Below are 18,648 nucleotides of genomic sequence, written 5' to 3' on the forward strand. Positions count from 1 at the left end.
GGAAGGGGATTATCATTTATGGAGCCCCTCATGTGTTGAGTAATTCACATGTATTATGTCATTAAATATCAATTGTTGCCCATTGAGAAAGAGGATTCAACTCTTTTACTGATGAGAATATAGAGGCTGAGGAAGTTTACTTAGGTCATAAGGCAGTAAGTGTTAGAACTAAAGTATGGACCCATGTCTGTCTGATTCCAAAGTCCATATTCCTTCCACCACACCACATTGGGCTACTTCTCTAAATCAGGTTCTGATTTCAGCATGAATGCTACATATGAGAACATCAACATCAGTTCTAGAGGAACCATAAGGAAAAGGACAAGTAATGAAGTAGGCTGATACAGTAGGGAGTTACCTGTTCCCTGTGGTTTAAAAAATCCTTCAAATGAAGGACAGTAATTGTTGGAGTATTTGATAGACTTGAGAGCTTGGGTACCTAACCAGGAGGAGGCAGGAAGTTATGTAATGCTAATTGAGTAACTTTGCCCTTTAGATTCCTCTGAGGCTTCCTTTAATGAAACTGGATTGTTTCTATCTCCCATTAGCATTTGATGAGGAAGAGGTTTCTAGTGATTGTCTAGGTGCTGAAGGATTTGGAGAGAAGCCCCAAACATTTCTGTTTAACTTCACCTCATTTAGAGAGCATTTCTCTACATGGGAAATAGTTGCTCCTTTCCCTCTTTGCCTTGGTTAGTTTTAGAGGATTGAATATGAAACTGTAGCAGCAGTTATATGAGGGAGGAGGTAACAGCACGTGGTTATTTTTGTTTAATTGTACTTAAAATCAACAATTTACATGGTTTGTTATTCTTTTTAGTTATTTTACGTTTTTTAAATGAAAACATATTTGAATTGTTCATAGATCTTTTGCTCCAATAAGACATTTGTTTACTTTATGATTTCCTGAATTTTGCCAGTTCAAATCAGTCTTTCTTAATAGTTTGGAAGTAAGGATGCCCTATGAATTTTATGACTGAAATATACATTATTAATAGGGAATACTTTTAATGACTGAATTAGGAACCAATTTGTATTGTGAAGCGTTATTAGTTATTGGTTAAGACCATATTTTTTAGAAGCTGGATAATTGAGGTGTAGTCAACTTACTATAAATTGTATGTATTAAAAGTATACAATTTATTAAGTTTTGATATATGTATATACTCAAGAGACTATTATCACAAACATGATAGTGAACATATCCATCACCCCCAAAGCTTTCATTACATCCCTGGCTCCTTGACCCCCATGCCAGACAACCACTGATCTTTCTGTAATTATGTATTAATTTTATTTCCTAGAATTTTCTGGAATTTTATATAACTGAAATCATATAGTGTGTAGTTATGCTTCTTTCACTCAGCATAATTATTTTGATATTTATCCATTTTTTTTTAGTGTATCAGTAGTTTATTCCTCTTTAATGCTGAGTAATATTCCTTTGAATGGATGCGCCAGAAGTTTATTAATACATTCACCTATTGATGGATGTATTGGTTGTTTCCAATTTTTAGTTGGTAACAAATGAAGTTGCTATGAAAATTTGTGTACGAGCCTTTGTGTGGATGTATACTGTTATTTCTCTTGGTTAAATACCTAGAAGTAGAATAGCTAGATCATATGGTAGGTATATGCTTAACTTTTAAAGCAACTGTCAAAGTTTTGGAAAGTGGGTGTACTATTTTGCATTTCCACCAGCAATGTGTAAGAGGTCCAGTTCCTCCACATCCTTGTCAACACTTGGTATGGTCAGTCTTTTTAACTTTAGACTTTCTTATAGATGTATATTGGTATCTCATTGTGATTTTATTTTATTTTATTTTTAACATTTATTTTATTTTATTTTTTTTGGCCGTGCCATGAGGCATGAGGGATTTTAGCGAGCCTGCACCCCCTGCAGTAGAAGCGTGGAGTCTTAACCACTGGACCGCCAGGGAAGTCCCCTGATTTTAAATTGTATTCCCCTAAGGAAGTGATGCTGTTCATGTTTTCATGAACTTGTTTGCTATCCATATAACTTCTTTGGTGAAATGTCTGTTCAGATGTTTTGTCCATTTTTAATTGTGTGTGTTTCCTTATCACTGAATTTTAGAAGTTCTTTGTATATTCTGGATGTATATCCTTTTTCAGGCATAGGATTTGCAAATATTTTCTCCTAGTCTCTTTTTATTCTCTTAATGATGACTTTTGAAGAGCAGTTCTTAATTTTGATGAAGTCCAACTTACAATTTTTTCTTTTATGGATTGTGCTTTTCTTGCTTTATCTAAAAAAATCTTTGCCTAAGTTAATATCACAATGATATTCTCCTGTGTTCTGGAAGTTTTACTTGTAAATCTATGATCCACTTTGAGTAAATTTTTATATATAGTGCAAGGTATGGATCAAAGTTCATTTTTTAGATATATGGAATTTAAAAAAAAAACGGAATCCTATTTTTTTAGAACCATTTGTTGAAAAGACTGTATTCCTTCACTTAATTCCCTTGTGCCTAGGTTATACCTAGGTTGAAAATCTATACATATTTTTGGTTCTATTTCTGGACTCTCTGTTTCATTTATCTATTTGTAGATATTGATGCCAGTACTACACTGATTTGATTACTATAGTTTTATAAAAAGACTTGAAGTCAGATAGTGTAAATCCTTCAACTTTGATGTTCTTTTTCCAGACTTTGGCTCTTTGAGGTCCTTTTCATTTCTGTATTAATTTTAGAATCAGCTTGTCAGCTTTTCAAAAAAGTCTGCTTGAGAATTTGATTCAAATTGTATTGAACCTATAGATAATTTGGGGAGAATTGCCATGTTAACATCTTCCAAGCCATGAACATTTATTTAGGTTTTCTTTCCTTTCTCTCAGCAATATTTTGTAGTGTTCACTGCGCATACCTTGTACATCTTTTGTCACAGTTAGCCCTATGTATTTTGTATTTTTGATGCTATTGAAATGATGGTTTTTAAAATTTTATATTTTTGACTGTTGCTAGTATATAGAAATATGATTGATTTTTGTACATTGGCTCTTCTCTGTCAACCTGGCTATGCTTATTTCTTCTAGTAGCTTTTTAAATAGATTTCATTGGATTTGCTACATAAAGATTATGTCATCTGTGAATACAATTTTACTTCTTCCATTTTTAAAATAAATTTATTTATTTATTTATTTATTTTCGGCTGTGTTGGGTCTTCATTGCTGTGCGCGGGCTTTCTCTAGTTGCGGCGAGCGGGGGCTCCTCTTCGTTCTGTGGCTTCTCTTGTTGCGGAGCATGGGCTCTAGGCGCGTGGGCTTCAGTAGTTGTGGCACATGGGCTCAGTAGTTGTGGCTGGAGGGCTCTAGAGCGCATGCTCAGTAGATGTGGTGCACGGGCTTAGTTGCTCTGCGGCATGTGGGATCTTCCCGGACCAGGGATCGAACCCATGTCCCCTGCATTGGCAGGCGGATTCTTAACCCCTGCACCACCAGGGAAGTCCCTACTTCTTCCTTTTTAATCTTTAACTTTTTATTTTTTCTTATTATACTGGCTTCAGTTCCCAGTACAATGTTAAATATAAGTGGTGGAAGTAGACATATTTGTCTTATTCCTGATCTTAGGAAGAAAGCATTTAGTCTTTCACCATTAAGTGTGATGATAGCTGTAGGCTTTTGGTATATTTTCTTTGTCAGTGAAGAAGTTTCCTTCTATTCCTAGTTTGCTGAGAGCTTGTTTTTTTTTTTTTTTTTAATCAGAAACAAATGTTGGATTTAGTCAAATGCTTTTTCCGAGTCTACTGGAAATGGTTTAATATAGTCAATTACATTGACTTTCAAATATTAGAACTAACCTTGCATTCTCTAGATAAACCCTACTTGGTCCTGATGTGTTATTATTTTTATATGTTGTTGGAATTTATTTCTTGAAATTTATTAAAAATTTTCCATCTGTGGTTATGACAGATACTGGTTTGGGATGATTTTTCTTGTAATATCTTTGTTTTTGTTTTTGGTATCAGAGTAGTGCTGGCAACCTTCAATGAGTTGGGAAGTATTTCCTTTCCTTTAATTTTCCGGAATAGTTGATATAGAGTTGGTATTTCTTCCTTAAATGTATTAGGTACATACACATTTAGAATTGTTATTTGCTCTTGATTTATTAACCCCTTTAATGTTATGAAATGATCTTTAGCCACAGTAATGTTCTGTGCTCTGAAACCTGCATTGTCTGATATTAATGAAGCCATTCCGGCTTTCGTTTTGTTAGTGTTAGCATGGTATATCTTTTCCATACGTTTACTTTTAACTTAGTTGTGTCTTATATTTGAAGTGTTTCTGTAGGCAGCATATTGTTGGGTGTTACTTTTTAACTAGTCTGACAATCTTTTTCTTTTTGGCCATGCCGTGTGGCTTGTGGGATCTTAGTTCCCTGACCAGGGATCAAACCCGTGCCCCCTGCAGTGGAAGCGTGGAGTCCTAACCACTGGACCACCAGGGAATCCCCCCTGACAATCTTTTAATTGGTGTACTTAGACCATTTACATTTAATGTGATTATTGATATGGTTAAGTTTGAATCTTTCATCTTGTTATTTTTCTTTTTTGTCCCATCTATTCTTTGTTTCACTTCTTTTGGATTAATTTTGTTTTTTTCTAAAATTGTCCATCTCCCTTGTTGGCTTATTAATGATAACTATTTATTTATTTAGTGGTTACTTTAGGGTTTATATATACATGTTAAACTTATCACAGTCTACTTTCAAGGATATCATACCACTTCACATATAAAAACTTTTTTTTTTTTTTTTTTTGTCTGCGTTGGGTCTACATTGCTGCATGTGGGCTTTCCCTAGTTGCGGTGAGCGGGGGCTACTCTTTGTTGTGGCGCACGGGCTTCTCATTGCTGTGGCTTCTCTTGTTACTGAGCACAGGCTCTAGGGCTCGTGGGCTTCAGTGGTTGTGGTGCGCAGGCTGTAGAGCGCAGGCTCAGTGGTTGTGGTGCATGGGCTTAGTTGCTCCGTGGCATGTGGGATCTTCCCAGACCAGGGATTGAACTCGTGTCCCCTGCATTGGCAGGCAGATTCTTACCCACTGTGCCACCAGGGAAGTCCTTTTTTTTGTTTTGTTTTGTTTTTGTTTGTTTGTTTTTGAAAACCTTTTAACAGTATCTTTTAATTTTCCCTCCTGGCCTTTGTGCTCATCATTTTTTTACTTCCACATATATGATCAATTCCAGTATACACTGTTATTATTATTTATAAGTAATCAATTGTCTTTAAAGAGACTTAAATTTTAAGAATAAAATCTTTATATTTACCCGTAAGTTACTTTTTCTAGTGCTCTTCATTCTTTTGTGTAGATCCAGGTTTGCATCTTTTATCATTTTCTTTCTGCTTTGAGGACTTTAGCGTTTCTGGCCATGCAGGTTTGCTAGTGGTGATTATTTCAGTTTTCACGTGTCTGAAAAAGTTTGTATTTTGCCTTTGTGTTTGAAAGATATATTTGCTGCATAAAGAATTCTAGATTAGCATTTTTTATTTTTAATCAGTGTTACAAGGATTTTGATTCACTGTTTTCTACCTTGCTTGTTTCTGACAAGAAATCTGACCTCTTTATTTCTGTTTCTTGTACTTAATGTGTCTTTTTTTTCTCTGCTGCTTTTAACATTTCCCTTTAGACTGGGTTTAACCAAACTGGTTATGATTTGCCTTGGTATAGCTTTATGTTTCTTGTGAAACACTGAACTTCTTAAACTGCGGTTTTATAGTTTTCATCAAATTTGGAAAATTTTCAGCTGTTATTTCTTCAAATATTTTTTCTTTCTTTACCTTTCTCAGTCCCCTTCCTCTGCCCTGCTGATTTCAGTTATACATATATTAGGTTGCTTAAAGTCCCACAGCTCACTGAGGCCCTGTTCATTTTTTTCTGTCTTTTTTTTCCTGTTTTTCATTTTGGATAATTCCTATTGCTTTATCTTCAAGTTTACTAATTTTTTCCTCAACAGTGTGTGATCTGCTGTTAATCCCATCCAGTGTAGTTTTCATCTCAGGCATCATCATTTTTATTTCTAGAAATTTGATTTGGATCCTTTTTATATCTTCACTGTTTCTTAACCTGTTCAGTTTTTCCTCTAACTTTTTAAACATACAATTCTAATAACTACTACTTTCCTGTACTTTTTTATTATTCCTATATATTTCTACATTCTCTCTTTCTCTTTGTCTCTCTGCCCCTCTCTTTCTCTCACACTCACAGTACACACATACACCCTATTTATTAATGAAGTAATGCAAGATACATAATAATTTCCCTATTTTGTATATTTGGATATAGGCTTAAGAAAGCTAGGTAGTTTGGTTTGCTCAAAATCAGACAGTTAATGTTCAGATTAAAATCTGGGTTTTTCACAATGTCTGCTCTTTCCATTACTCCTGCTTCAGTAGGAGAGATAAGACAAGTGTTTAACTAAAACAGAAGTAAGAGTAGGGGTGGCACCATAGTAGAGAAGGATTATGAAAGATCACAAGGGAGTGTATAGGTTATAAAAGACTTCCAAGGATGCAGGAAGCATTTGGGATGAGCCTTGAAGGACAAGTGAGATTTTGCATGATACTCTAAGGAGGGCGAAGCATTTGCAGAGAGAAGAGTGTATTGCAGTATGTGAGGTTTGGACGAGTGAGGCATGTGTTTAGCTGAATTGGGTGTGACAATGGAAAGCAGATGACTAGGGAGGTTAGGTTAGACTGAATTGTGGAGTGTTTTTGATGTCTGGCTTTATCACAAGTTTTTTAAATATATCTTGTCTTTTCAACTGCTGCATGCCTCTGACACAGAGATGGAGTCTTTTAAAATTTCCCTACATTCCTTAGTACAGTCTTGCACATAATTCATTTATAGCTTTTCTTACTATAGCACCCTTAGTTCTTCTTTATTAGTACTTGTGATTGCATTGTTTATTGTATAAGAAGTCTTAAATCTTGTGTTCATAAAATTCCTTCCAAAGAAGTCAGCATACTTTATGCTAATTCATTTATTGATTGTCTCAGCAGTCAGCTTACCATACCCTAAGAGTATCCCACTTTCTCAGGCATCCAGAATCCTGCTTCAATTTAAGGGTCATTGTGTAATCTTGTATTGTTCTAATGAAAGGAATGCTCAGATGATAGTGTTGTGGGCAGAGCCCAGGCCTGTTTCTCTGGAACTTTTTTACTTCTGGCTGGTAGGGAGGAGTACATGTGGCACTGTCCTTGAACTCACAGCTGCCCACCACATGCAGAATTGGCCCTGACACTTCAAGTGCTCAACTGGACTCACTCTGATCTTTGTATCTCAGAGGAATTGAGAGCTGAGGTTTCATCCAGGGTTTCATTGAATTTCAGTTGGGTTAAAAATAATTAATGGAAAAATATCTTACCGTTCAAATCACATCATTCCTCTTGTAATGCTTTTAATTATCTTCTGCAAACCTTTTTACTCTTTAGTTCTGACAAGTGCCCTCTTTGCTGGAGCTCCCTGAGGTGATTGCTGTTGGTTCTCAGTGAGTTTAATCAAAGAGCACGTGCCTTTTGCTGTAAACCCTCCCTACCCCCATGAAATTCCTTGTTAATGCAACTTCAGAAGAAAAGATGAAAATCAAGGATTTGCTAACTCCTAACAGGTGACTAGTTAGGACATTATAGAACCAAGCAGATTTTCAGTGGCAAATACGGAATCTAGAATTAAAAGACTATATATGTATTTACATGCATTTTTGTATGGTCTTGTTTGTTTTTAAATGGTAGTCTTTTATTAAATACTGAGAAGTTACAAAGTAATGTATGCAAAATATGTGTAAGGTATACAGAACACTAGGACAGTGAATACCCATGTACCTAACCACCAGTTTAAGAAAAAAATTGAAGATCTCTATGTTCCTGTTCCTTATCCCACCTCTTCCTTCCCATTTCAGAGGTAACCTGAGTTTTGTATTTTCTTCGTACTTGAACCATATAGTTTGTATCCTTAAACTGTTGTTTAATTTTGCATGTTTTTGCAATTTATAAAATGAAATCACAGTGCAGATATTTTTCAGTGATTTGCTTCTCCCTATAACATGTGTGTCTGCTTTGGTCATATTTTTGCAAGTATTTAATCCTGGGCTGCTTTCACTTAGTGTAAATTTATTTCTTAATAATTCTCCTCATTAGTCTTATAAGAATATGATTCATATGTTTCTACCTTGTAGAAATAAAAAATGGTAACGTTCTCTGACTGGATAAAAATAAACCATTCTCCTTTAAGGCGTTTAATGTACTCTCAGGGCCTTCCTTTGTGAGTGGGCAGGAGCCCTTTAAGGTGGTGGTTTATTTTTCCTGCCTTTCCCCTTATACTTCACCTTGGGCAGCCTGGACACGCCCCATTCTCCAACTAGGTGGCTTGGTGGTTCTTTACCCTGACTGCACAGAAGAATCACCTGAGGAGATTTAAGAATACCCATGCCTGGGCCAAACACTGACCAGTTAAATTTGAATATTTCTTTTTGTGACTGTTCTTATCTTTTGCCTGTTTTTTTGTTTTTGTTGTTGTTTGTTTTGTTTTGTTTTAGTTGGGTTGCTTCTTTCATATTGATTTATAGGTCTTTACATATTCTGTATATAAATCTTTGAAGTCTTAAATGTTGCAAATATTTTCTTCCAGTCTGTTGCTTTGTCTTTATGGTTTCTTTTGGTTTACAGAAGCTTTTCATTTTTAAAATTTGAGTCTATGGTTTTTGTGTTTTATGTCTTAACTAAGAAGCCTTTCTTTACCCCTAGATTTTGAGCAATTTTCTCCTATATTTTCTCTTAGTATGTTTATAATTTTACTTCCAACATTTAGCACTTTAAGCCAACTGTAGTCTGTTTTTTATGTATAGTATTAAGGATCTAACTTTGCTTTTCTCTAAGCAGACAGCCAGTTGTCCTATTATCATTTGAGTGGTCTTTCCCCCACTAATTTGAAATACCTCTTTTAGAATTTCCTGAGGGTCCATTTTTAGACTCAGTTTTCTTGTAATGATGTTTTTGCCTATTTCAACTATAATAATATCATACTCTTTTAATTACCATTACTTCATAGTATGTCTTCAAATCTGAGAGTAGATCTTTTCTTGTTACTCTTCCTTTGCAAATATTTTTCATCCATTGTGTACATTTTTTTCTTCCATTTGATTTTTGAAATTATTTTTTATTGGTGTGAAATTCACATAACATAAAATTGACCATTTTAAAGGGATACAGTGGCATTTCATGCATTCACAGTATTGTACAACCATCACCTCTGTCTAGTTCCAAAACATTTTCATCACCCCAAAAGAAAACCCTGTACCCATTAAGTAGTTGCTTCCTATTCTTCCCTTTCCCTGTTTTCTGGGAGTCACCAATCTGTGTTCTGTTCCTATGGATTTAACCTACTCTGGATATTACATATATAGTACATGGAATCATACATGACCTTGTGTCTGTCTGGCTTCTTTCACTTAGCATAATGTTTTTGAGGTTCATCCATATTGTAGCATGTATTAATTCTTTTTGTGGCTGAATAATATTCTATTGTATGTATATGCCACTATTTGTTTATCCATTAATCTGTTGATGGACATTTGAGTTGTTTCCACCTTTTGGCTGTTATGAATAGTGCTGCTTTGAACATGTGTGTACATTTATTTATTTGAGTAACTATTTTCAACTCTTTTGGGTATATACCTAGAAGGGGAATTGCTGGGTCATGTGGTAATTCTATGTTTAACTTCTTGAGGAATTGCCAGGCTCTTTTCCACAGTGGTTGAACCATTTTACATTTCTACCAGCTACGTATGAGGGTTCCAGTTTCTCTACATCCTTGCCGATACTTGTTATTTTCTGGGTTTTGTTTTGGTGTAGACATTCTTTTGAGTGTAAATGGAACCTCATTGTGTGTTTTTTTTTTTTTCTTTTAATATTTATTTATTTATTTGGCTGTGCGTGGTCTTAGTCATGGCACACGGGATCTTCTTTGCCGCGTGTGGGATCTTTTAGTTGTGGTATGCGGGATCTAGTTCCCTGACCAGGGATGTAACCCGGGCCCCCTGCAGTGGGAGCTTGGAGTCTTAACCACTGGACCACCAGGGAAGTCCCTTCGTGGTTTTGATATGCATTTCCTTGGTGGCTAATGATGTTGGGCATCTTTTCATGAACTTCTTGGCCATTAATATATCTTCTTTGGAAAAATGTCTATTCACAGCCTTTGCCCATTTTTTTTTCTATTTGATTTTTAAGATGAGCTTCTTAGTCTCTATAAAAAAGTTGTGATTGGAATTTAATTGTGGTTACATTGAATTTTGTGACTAATTTGCAGCCAACAGCTTTATAATATTGAGTCTTTCTTGTCAAGAGCAGGGTTTGTTTATTTGTTTAGGTCTTTTATAATTTTAAAAATAATGATGTTTGAATTTAAATTAGGTCTTATATCAGTGTTATTAATTTTGTTCCCAGACATTTTGTCATCTTGGTTATTACTAAGAATTGATATTTTTCCTCTCATGTTTTCAAATTAATTATTGTGGGCATATAGGAATGTTATTGATAATTTATTTGTTGATGTTGAATCTGCCCTTTCTGACATTCTTGATGAAATTATTACTCTTAATAATTTGTGAGTATAACCTTTGAGATTTTCTAGACAGTTATATTATCTGTAAATATTGAAAACCTCTTAAACTATTGAACCAACTTGATTTATGAAAAAGCATAATTATTTTTAATTGATAAGTCTAAATAGATGCTTTTTATTACTAGTGAATAGTTAAAATATATGTGTACATATGTATATATAATGTTGTTTGAGAAACATAATTTATACTCTTGTAAGAAACAAAAAATAAAACGTTACTAAAATGTATGCCTTAAAGTGAGAATCCTTAGTAATCCTACTTTCTAAAGAGAATTGTTGTTATGAATGCGGTGTGTCTAAATAGAGGTTTCATTTGTTATACTTTGAGAGGCAAAGGCAGTTAAAGAGATGGTTCATTGCTAGACTGTTGGCATTTTTAAGGGCAGTGCCATATTTCACTTGAGAATTTCATCCCCTGCTGTCCCTTGAAGGATAACATGAGAGTTTAATTTATATTAAAAATATAGGTAAAAGAAGTTCTTCCTTTTCTTAAAAGTGTATGCCATTCTTTCCTACTCTAGTGTAATAGGTTCCATGCTCTTCAAGAACTATGAAAATAATTTATTTTTTTGTATCTTTGCTTCTTAACTAAGGATATTTCTTGTTATCCTGGGAGACCTGAAACTTAGCAGAAGTATTTCTGCGTAAGGAGTGAGAAACTGTCTTGGCTTTTACGTAGGATGCACTGCACAGCAGATCCACATGGAGGAAATGGATTGGGCTGATAGTGGTTTAGAAGCAGCCCTAGTTTGAAATGGGGGCTAATGTGAGAAGCCCTGACTAGAATGAATGGAGTAAATGTGGTTTTGCTCTAGAATGAGCTTCACTGACTGTAAACTTGGAATTAATGTTCCAAGAGAAACCTCATGAAGGTGAGAGATGCTCCTGAGGTCTGCAGAAGAATGCACATTTAGTCTCCTAGAGCTGATTAAAGGGATTCTAGCTCCTGACAAGATGGAGATTCAGAGCTGGAAGAAACCTTAGATCCTCATCCTTTACAGCTGGCTTAGGCTTGTTCAAAGTATTTAAGGCCTTGGGGGATTGGAAAATATTTTTGAATCAAGTTTGGCTTCGAAAGTGAAGGGTAGACTAGATACTGAGAAACAGCAAATCAGAGAAGATTAAATATGGTATTTAATGGGGGAGAACTGGAGAATATGTTGTTTTGGAGAAACTTATTAGAGACATATAGTCACTATATTCCTGGGAAAATTTTTTTAAATATTAAAAAGTAATTGCAAATGACTTATGTAAAGAATTTAAAAATAAATATAAATAGAACAAAATTCTTTTTTATACAAAGTTTTCTAACTGATTATTAGTGGAATATAATAAAAAGGCTATTCACTTTATATACAGATCTTCCTTGATGGGGCGACTTCTCAGTAAACTTCTCAGCTAAGTTGAAAATGTGTTTAATACACCTAACCTACTGAACATCATAGCATAGCCTTGCCTGCCTTAAATGTGTTCAGAACACTTACATTAGCCCGCAGTGGGGCAAAATCATCTAACACAAGGTCTATTCTATAATAAAATGTTGAATAGCTCATGTAATTTATTGAATACTGTACTGAAAGTGAAGAACAGAAGGGTTGTCTGGGTCTAGAATGGTTGTAAGTGTATCAGTTGTTCATGCTTGTAAGGGTGTGGGTGACTGGGAACTGTGGCTCACTGCCACTATTCAGCATCACCAGACAGTATCTACCACATATTGCTAGCTTGACAAAAGATCAAAATTCAAAAATTGAAGTACAGTTTCTACTGAATGTGTATCGCTTTCACACCATCGTAAAGTTGAAAAATCCTAAGTTGAACCATCGTAAGGTGGCTCTAGATACAACCATCTGTGTTGTATTTGGACACTACTGAACTCATTGTAATGCTTTATCACTTGATTGTATTGGATTTTCTAGGTAGACAGTACTTTCATTTATAATTGATCATTTTGTCTCTTTTCTAATATTTATATTACCTTTTTTTGTTATATAGCAACAACTAGCTGCTTTAGAACAATATTGAATGAATGGTAAATAATTTAGCTGTTGTAGCTGGCAGCCTTTTCCTGTTCTGGGAATGCCTCTAGTGCTTTATCATTATCCATAAGTTATTTTCTGTGGCTATCTTTTAACTTTTTTCCTTTTTAAACTTTACTTGGTAGAATCACATGCAGTTGTAAGAAATAATACAGAGAGATCCTGTGTACATTTCATCTGGTTTCGTCTTGTAGAGCTATAGTATAATATCACAACTAGGAAATTGATATCAATGCAATTTACCCATCTTATTCGGATTTTACCTGTTTTACTTGTATTCTGTGTATGTGTATGTATTTCATTCTGTTACATCTGTAGATTGACTACCACAGTCAAGATACAGAATATTTCCTTCACAAGGACCTCTCGTGCTACACTTTCACGGCTATAGCCATCTCCCTCACTCTCTGCCTCCCTAACTGCTGGCAACCTCTAAACTCTTTCTGTCTAATTTGTCATCTCAGGAATGCTTTATATATGGAACGAGGTATGTAGTACATACCTTTGAGACTGACTTTTTTCACTCGACATAGTTCCCTTGTGATTTCTCCAGGTTGTTGCATGTATCAATAGTTTGTTCCTTGTTACTGCTGAGTAGTACCATGGCATGGATGTACCATAGCTTGGTTAACCATTCATCTGTTGAAGGACACCTGGGTTGTTTTTGGCTATTACGAATAAAGTTGCTATAAACATTCATGTGGAAGTTTTTGTGTGAATGTAAGTTTTCATTTCTCTGGCATAAATGCCCAAGAGTGCATATACCCTTTGCTTAGATTCACCTGTTGCTAGTATTTTGTCCCATTTCCTTTATTTTTTGTGATTACTCACCCTCCCTCCCTCTCATCCTCTACACACACACACACACAAATATAAAATAACAGTTTTCTTGAGCTTCTTGAGAGTAAATTGCATACATGTTTACCCCTAAATTCTTCAGTGAGTATTTTTCAAGAATAAGGATATTTTTACACACCTAAAGAAAAGTTATCAACTTAGTTAATTTAACATTTATACAACTTTGATCATATCTGCCATCTATTACAAGTTGTCAGTTGATCCAGTAATGTCTCTTTTAGCATCTTTCCCCCTCTAGGACAGGATCTGGTGTAGGATCCCACATGGTATTTAGTTGTCGTGTTTCTTTTATCTCCTTTAATCTGGAACAGCTCTTTAGCCTTTTTTGTCTATATGACATTGGTATTTTTTGAAGAAGACAGTTTTTTTTTTTTTTTTTTTTAACAGGATGTTCCTCATTTGGTTTGTCTGATGTTTCCTTATGATTAGATTCAAGTTATGTATTATTCTTGGCCTGAATACTACATAAGAGGTGTTGTTTCCTTGAGAAATATATCTTATCACGTTAGAAAAATTTCTTTTTAGTCCTACTTTACTAAGAAGTCTTAATTATGAATAGGAGTTGGGTGCACATTGTTAGAGCTTGGAGTTGAGGCCACTGGCTGGCCGATGAGCTCACAGGTGTAGGTTGTGTGCTGCATGAGTGGCAAGGGTGTCTGGCCCAGTGAGTGGAGTTTGATAGTAATCCTTGCTGCAGGTAGAAAGAAGATGAAATAGGTGTTGGACTTGATCCATGCCTTTTGGCTTCTAGCCTGATGACAGTTTGGTTCCATTGTGTTAATTTACTATATAGTGAATATGTTAACAGATTTCATAATGTTAGAGTAAACATTCTATACCATGCATTCATGGAATATAATTTTAAAAATTTAATGTTGGATACATTTTTTATTTTTTGTTTTATTTTGGGTTTTGCATTTATGTTCATAACAAAACTTCTTCTGTAATTCTGTGTGTGAAAGAGTGTGTGTGTGTGTATGTGTTCTGTCTTTGTCAGATTTGGTATCAGGGTTATTATTTAGCCTTAGCATGAATCAGAAAGTTTTTTTTAAAAACCCCTCCCTTCCCCCCAGCAGTTTAAATAACATTGAATTTACCTGTCTTTAAAACGACCTGAGCCCCGTGCATTTTGGGGAGAGCTTGTGGATCTTTGGCAGCATTTTCCAGTTTCTTCTCTGGTTAAAGGTCTGTGTAGGTTTTTACCTCTTCTTAGGTTGTGTCTCTGCCCTGCTTTCCATTATTCTTAGGATAAAGATTCAGGCTCTGCATTTGTGGTCCTATATTCTTTTTGCTGCCTAAGTGTTGTCAACATTCATCCATTTATTCAGTTACTCAAGCTAGAAATCTCTGAGTCTTCTTAGATTTTCCCCTCTACTTATGCCCCCTACTAATTCTGTTCTTAATTTACATTTTGAATCTGTTTCCTTTTTTTCCATCTCTACCGCTGCCTGGACCCTTCCAGCTGTCTTAACAGGTTTCTCAGTCTCCAGTGTCTCCTTCTAAGTCAGCCTGTGAACTACAGCTGCAGTGGTGACACTAAATTGTAAATCTGATCATGTTAGGCCCCCGTTCGGAACTTTTTGGTGGTCCCAGGGCGAAGCCTTACCCAGAGCTTCTGATTTGGGTACAAGAGTCCGCTTGCCTATCCTTGTTTTCTAGCTTCTAGCTTTGGTCTGCTCCCCAGCAGTCCAGCTGCAAGTCATTCCCCAGAATTTCTTCACCCATATTTTTCACCATTTGCTCTCCAGAGTGTGCCCTCTGACCTCTTCTCCGCCTGGTGCATTCCTCTTTACCCTTGAGCATTTCTCACAGCCTTTTTCTGTGAAGCCCTCCCTGAGGGGACTTCTTCACCAACAGAATTTATCAACTCCTCTCCGTGCAGCTACCTTACCTTTGCTCTTTTGTGACTGTGGTTATATTCTGTTGAAACTATTTTTTGCATATCTCTTTTTCTACTATATATTCTGTGATCTCTTTAAGGGCAGAGACTGTGTATTAATTTTTGCATGTAGTGTTAGCACGCTGCTTGGCACCGTAGATTCTCAGATGCTTGTTGAACGAGTACAAGGTGTATTTAGAGGATTGTGAGAAAACTGGTTGAAGCAGAAGGTTCTTAGAGGACTATGCAAGATGGTGAGCCAGTATGGGCCAACAGATTATGGAGCAACTTGAATGTTTGGCTAAGGAGTTTGGACTTTTTCTTTAGTTACAAGAGGGGTAGAGGAAGGAGGCAAGAGGAGGGAAGGTCATTTATTATTGTTGTGCTAAAGAGACTGGTTAAAGTTCCATTATGGTATTAAAATTATTTTTAGTTCTTAAAATCTTTTTGTGTGGGTACTGGTTTATCAAATAAATAAAGATTGCTGCCAAGGTAAATACGTAACCTTACATTAATAATAGCGAATGCTTATCGAGTGCTTACTATCTGCCAGGTACTGCTTTGAGAACTCTGCATGTATTACCTCATGTAGTACTCAAGACAGCTCTACATGGTAGGTTTTAGTATTGCCTCTTTTAGATGGTGAAACTGAGGCACAGAGACGTTAAATAACTTGCCCAAAGCCACAACTTTTACGTGGTAGAACGGGATTCAAACCTGGGCATTTTGGCTTCAGAAGCCTCTTAACCACTGAGCTCTGCTGTCTTCCATTAACCTTTTAGCCTATTGTAGTAGCACTTGGCCCTCCAGAAACTGGCATTTTAACCTTAAATTAAGAACCGGGGAAACCATTTTCTATATTAACTGACATAAGCACATATTATTTGACTTGTTTTACAGTAGATGATCTATTTAGTAATAGCTTCAAATGTTTCGTCTGTTGCTTCAAGTGGGAACTAAAATTGAGCCTATTCTGCATCTGATTAGCATTTAAGGTACTTTTTGAAAGTATTAAATATTTGAAATGAACTTTTAAACATCAAACAGCTGGTTGTCTTAGCAAATTAGAAGTGAGAGTTTAGAGGAAACCCTGTTAAGTTTTCTGGCCCTTGTCCTCAGGCCAGGTAAGAATTGTTCCAGCATATTCTTCAGTGCTTGGTCTAGTCTTTGTTAATTGTTTCAAAAAAAGAGCTCCACTATCCCTGAAGGAAGGCAATTTTATGATCTCTGATCTGTCTGGGAGTTTTTCTTTGTAATTCGTTGCAGAGATTAAAATGTGCTTTATTCTTTTCAAGTTTCTTTTAAGGTCACTACCATGTGAAGTAACACAAAATACATGTGTGTAGGTTTGCCAAGATTACAGTTGCTGTGGGAATCATAACTTTGGATTTCCTCACATCTGGATTATGAAACGTGCACAAAGGCCCTGTATGAATATAGGTTTTATATTTTGTGTGCATCTGGAAGTAGCAAGGTCTTAGTGATGTAGCTTCCCATAAATGACAAGTTGAACTCTTACAGCCTGCAATTTTAAAGTAATCCCAAGGTTCTTAACTTTGCTGTGGAGCTGATGTCCCATGCTTTCCTCCTCCACTTGGAAGGCTTGTGTCAACACTGGGAAACTGGAGCCCTGGAGTGGAAGTGGAGGCCCAGCTTGTCTCCCTGGGACCAGTAGACTTCAGGTTTGTTTTATCTCCCGAGAAGCAAGGATTCCAGTGCTGCTGTTTTGAGTTCTCTTTTTGAAGCAGCAAGGAAAGAAGTGCCACAGGTCTGTCTTAGTTGCATTTCAATATTTTTGGATTTATTTTGGTTATTTGTTTTTCTTGGATTGTCCTATTTCTCTACTATCTACCTGAAGTTATTAATTATTAAATCCATGGTGATGCCCTTATGGGTGGTAGAGGTTTTTATCTGGGAAATACAGAATTTTGAAAAGGCTGCAAACCCTAGAGTCATTATCTTTCAAGCTCACTCATGTTGAATGGTGTGAACATGGAACATAATTTCACTATAGAAAGGAGGACTAGCATCAGTTTGTCTTTGTAGGGCCTCTCTCAGGTCTCCCTGTACAGGGTGCTTAGCTGACAGACCAGATCCCAAATCCGCAGATTGGCTTAGGGGGTCATTAAAGTTTCCTCATCTTTCTATCTGTGGTCTGAATTTAGTCTTAGTCATTTTGCTGTTTAGAATTTTGTGTCTGGCATTCCTCCAGGTGCCTTGAATAATGCTAGAATTCTTCTCTGTGACTTTGAGGGAACAGTACAACTGCTTGTGACTTTGCATGTCTTCCTCTGGAGTGTCCTGCAAGATGCCATGGGGACCTTGTGTTGTAGGCAGGAACGTGGTCCTTAGCGAGGCCCTATCTTGCTTGGGGCTGAGTCTGTAGGTAGTAAATTCCAGATGTTTGTAGCTGCAGCCCTGAGAGTAGGCATTGTTGTAGCAACACCTTCCCAAGAAAAAAGTAAGATATAAGTGACATTAAAAAAAAAAAAAAAACGGGCTTCCCTGGTGGCGCAGTGGTTGGGAATCTGCCTGCTAATGCAGGGGACACGGGTTCGAGCCCTGGTCTGGGAAGATCCCACGTGCCGCGGAGCAACTGGGCCCGTGGGCCACAACTACTGAGCCTGCGCGTCTGGAGCCTGTGCTCCGCAACAAGAGAGGCCGCGATAGTGAGAGGCCCGCGCACCGCGATGAAGAGTGGCCCCCGCTTGCCGCAACTAGAGAAAGCCCTCGCACAGAAACGAAGACCCAACACAGCCAAAAATTAAATAAATAAATAAATAATTTTAAAAAAACCCAAAAAAAACAAAAACTAACAGAAACCAGGTTGATATTAATCTTTTGTTTAAAGTAGAAAAAAAATAGTTTTCATGGAAACTGACATTTGAAGTAACTTAGGGAAAACTGCTTTCAATTTTTGTAAATTTTAGTCATTTTGTCCAGTTGATTATAGATTGTGAAAGTCACATATTTTTCCAAATTGCCATGGTAAAATTGGCCATGTGGATAAGCTTTGCAACTTTTTTCCTTTGTCTTACTAATTTTGAGATTAGTGTATGTGGATAGATTAAGGCTTTGATTACCATTCAAATTATGCATATAGCTGGTGGATGAGTTAGTTTTCAGCTCTATTATTAAATCGTTGCTTCTGTATCACAGCATGAAATTTGGACTAAATCTGTATGATAACCTTGCTCCATAAAATTTACGCTTTATGTAAGTAAAGGCCTTAAGTGA

General features: G+C 36.2%; 1 protein-coding gene across 2 annotated transcripts in view; it reads left to right on the top strand.

Annotated features, from left to right (window-relative positions):
- Window positions 1-18,648, top strand: part of DIS3L2 (DIS3 like 3'-5' exoribonuclease 2) — a 380,422-nt gene that overhangs the window by 4,707 nt on the left and 357,067 nt on the right. Inside the window, exon 2 of one of the 2 annotated variants that reach the window (XM_082466170.1) lies at window positions 12,631-12,667. The exons of the other annotated variant lie outside the window; for it this stretch is intronic. The gene's annotated coding sequence lies outside the window, so the exon portion shown is untranslated. The remainder of the gene's footprint in view (window positions 1-12,630; window positions 12,668-18,648) is intronic. 2 annotated transcript variants of the gene reach the window in all.

Source organism: Balaenoptera physalus (genome assembly GCF_965194825.1).
Source record: "Balaenoptera physalus genome assembly, chromosome: 6".
Taxonomy (NCBI): domain Eukaryota; kingdom Metazoa; phylum Chordata; class Mammalia; order Artiodactyla; family Balaenopteridae; genus Balaenoptera; species Balaenoptera physalus.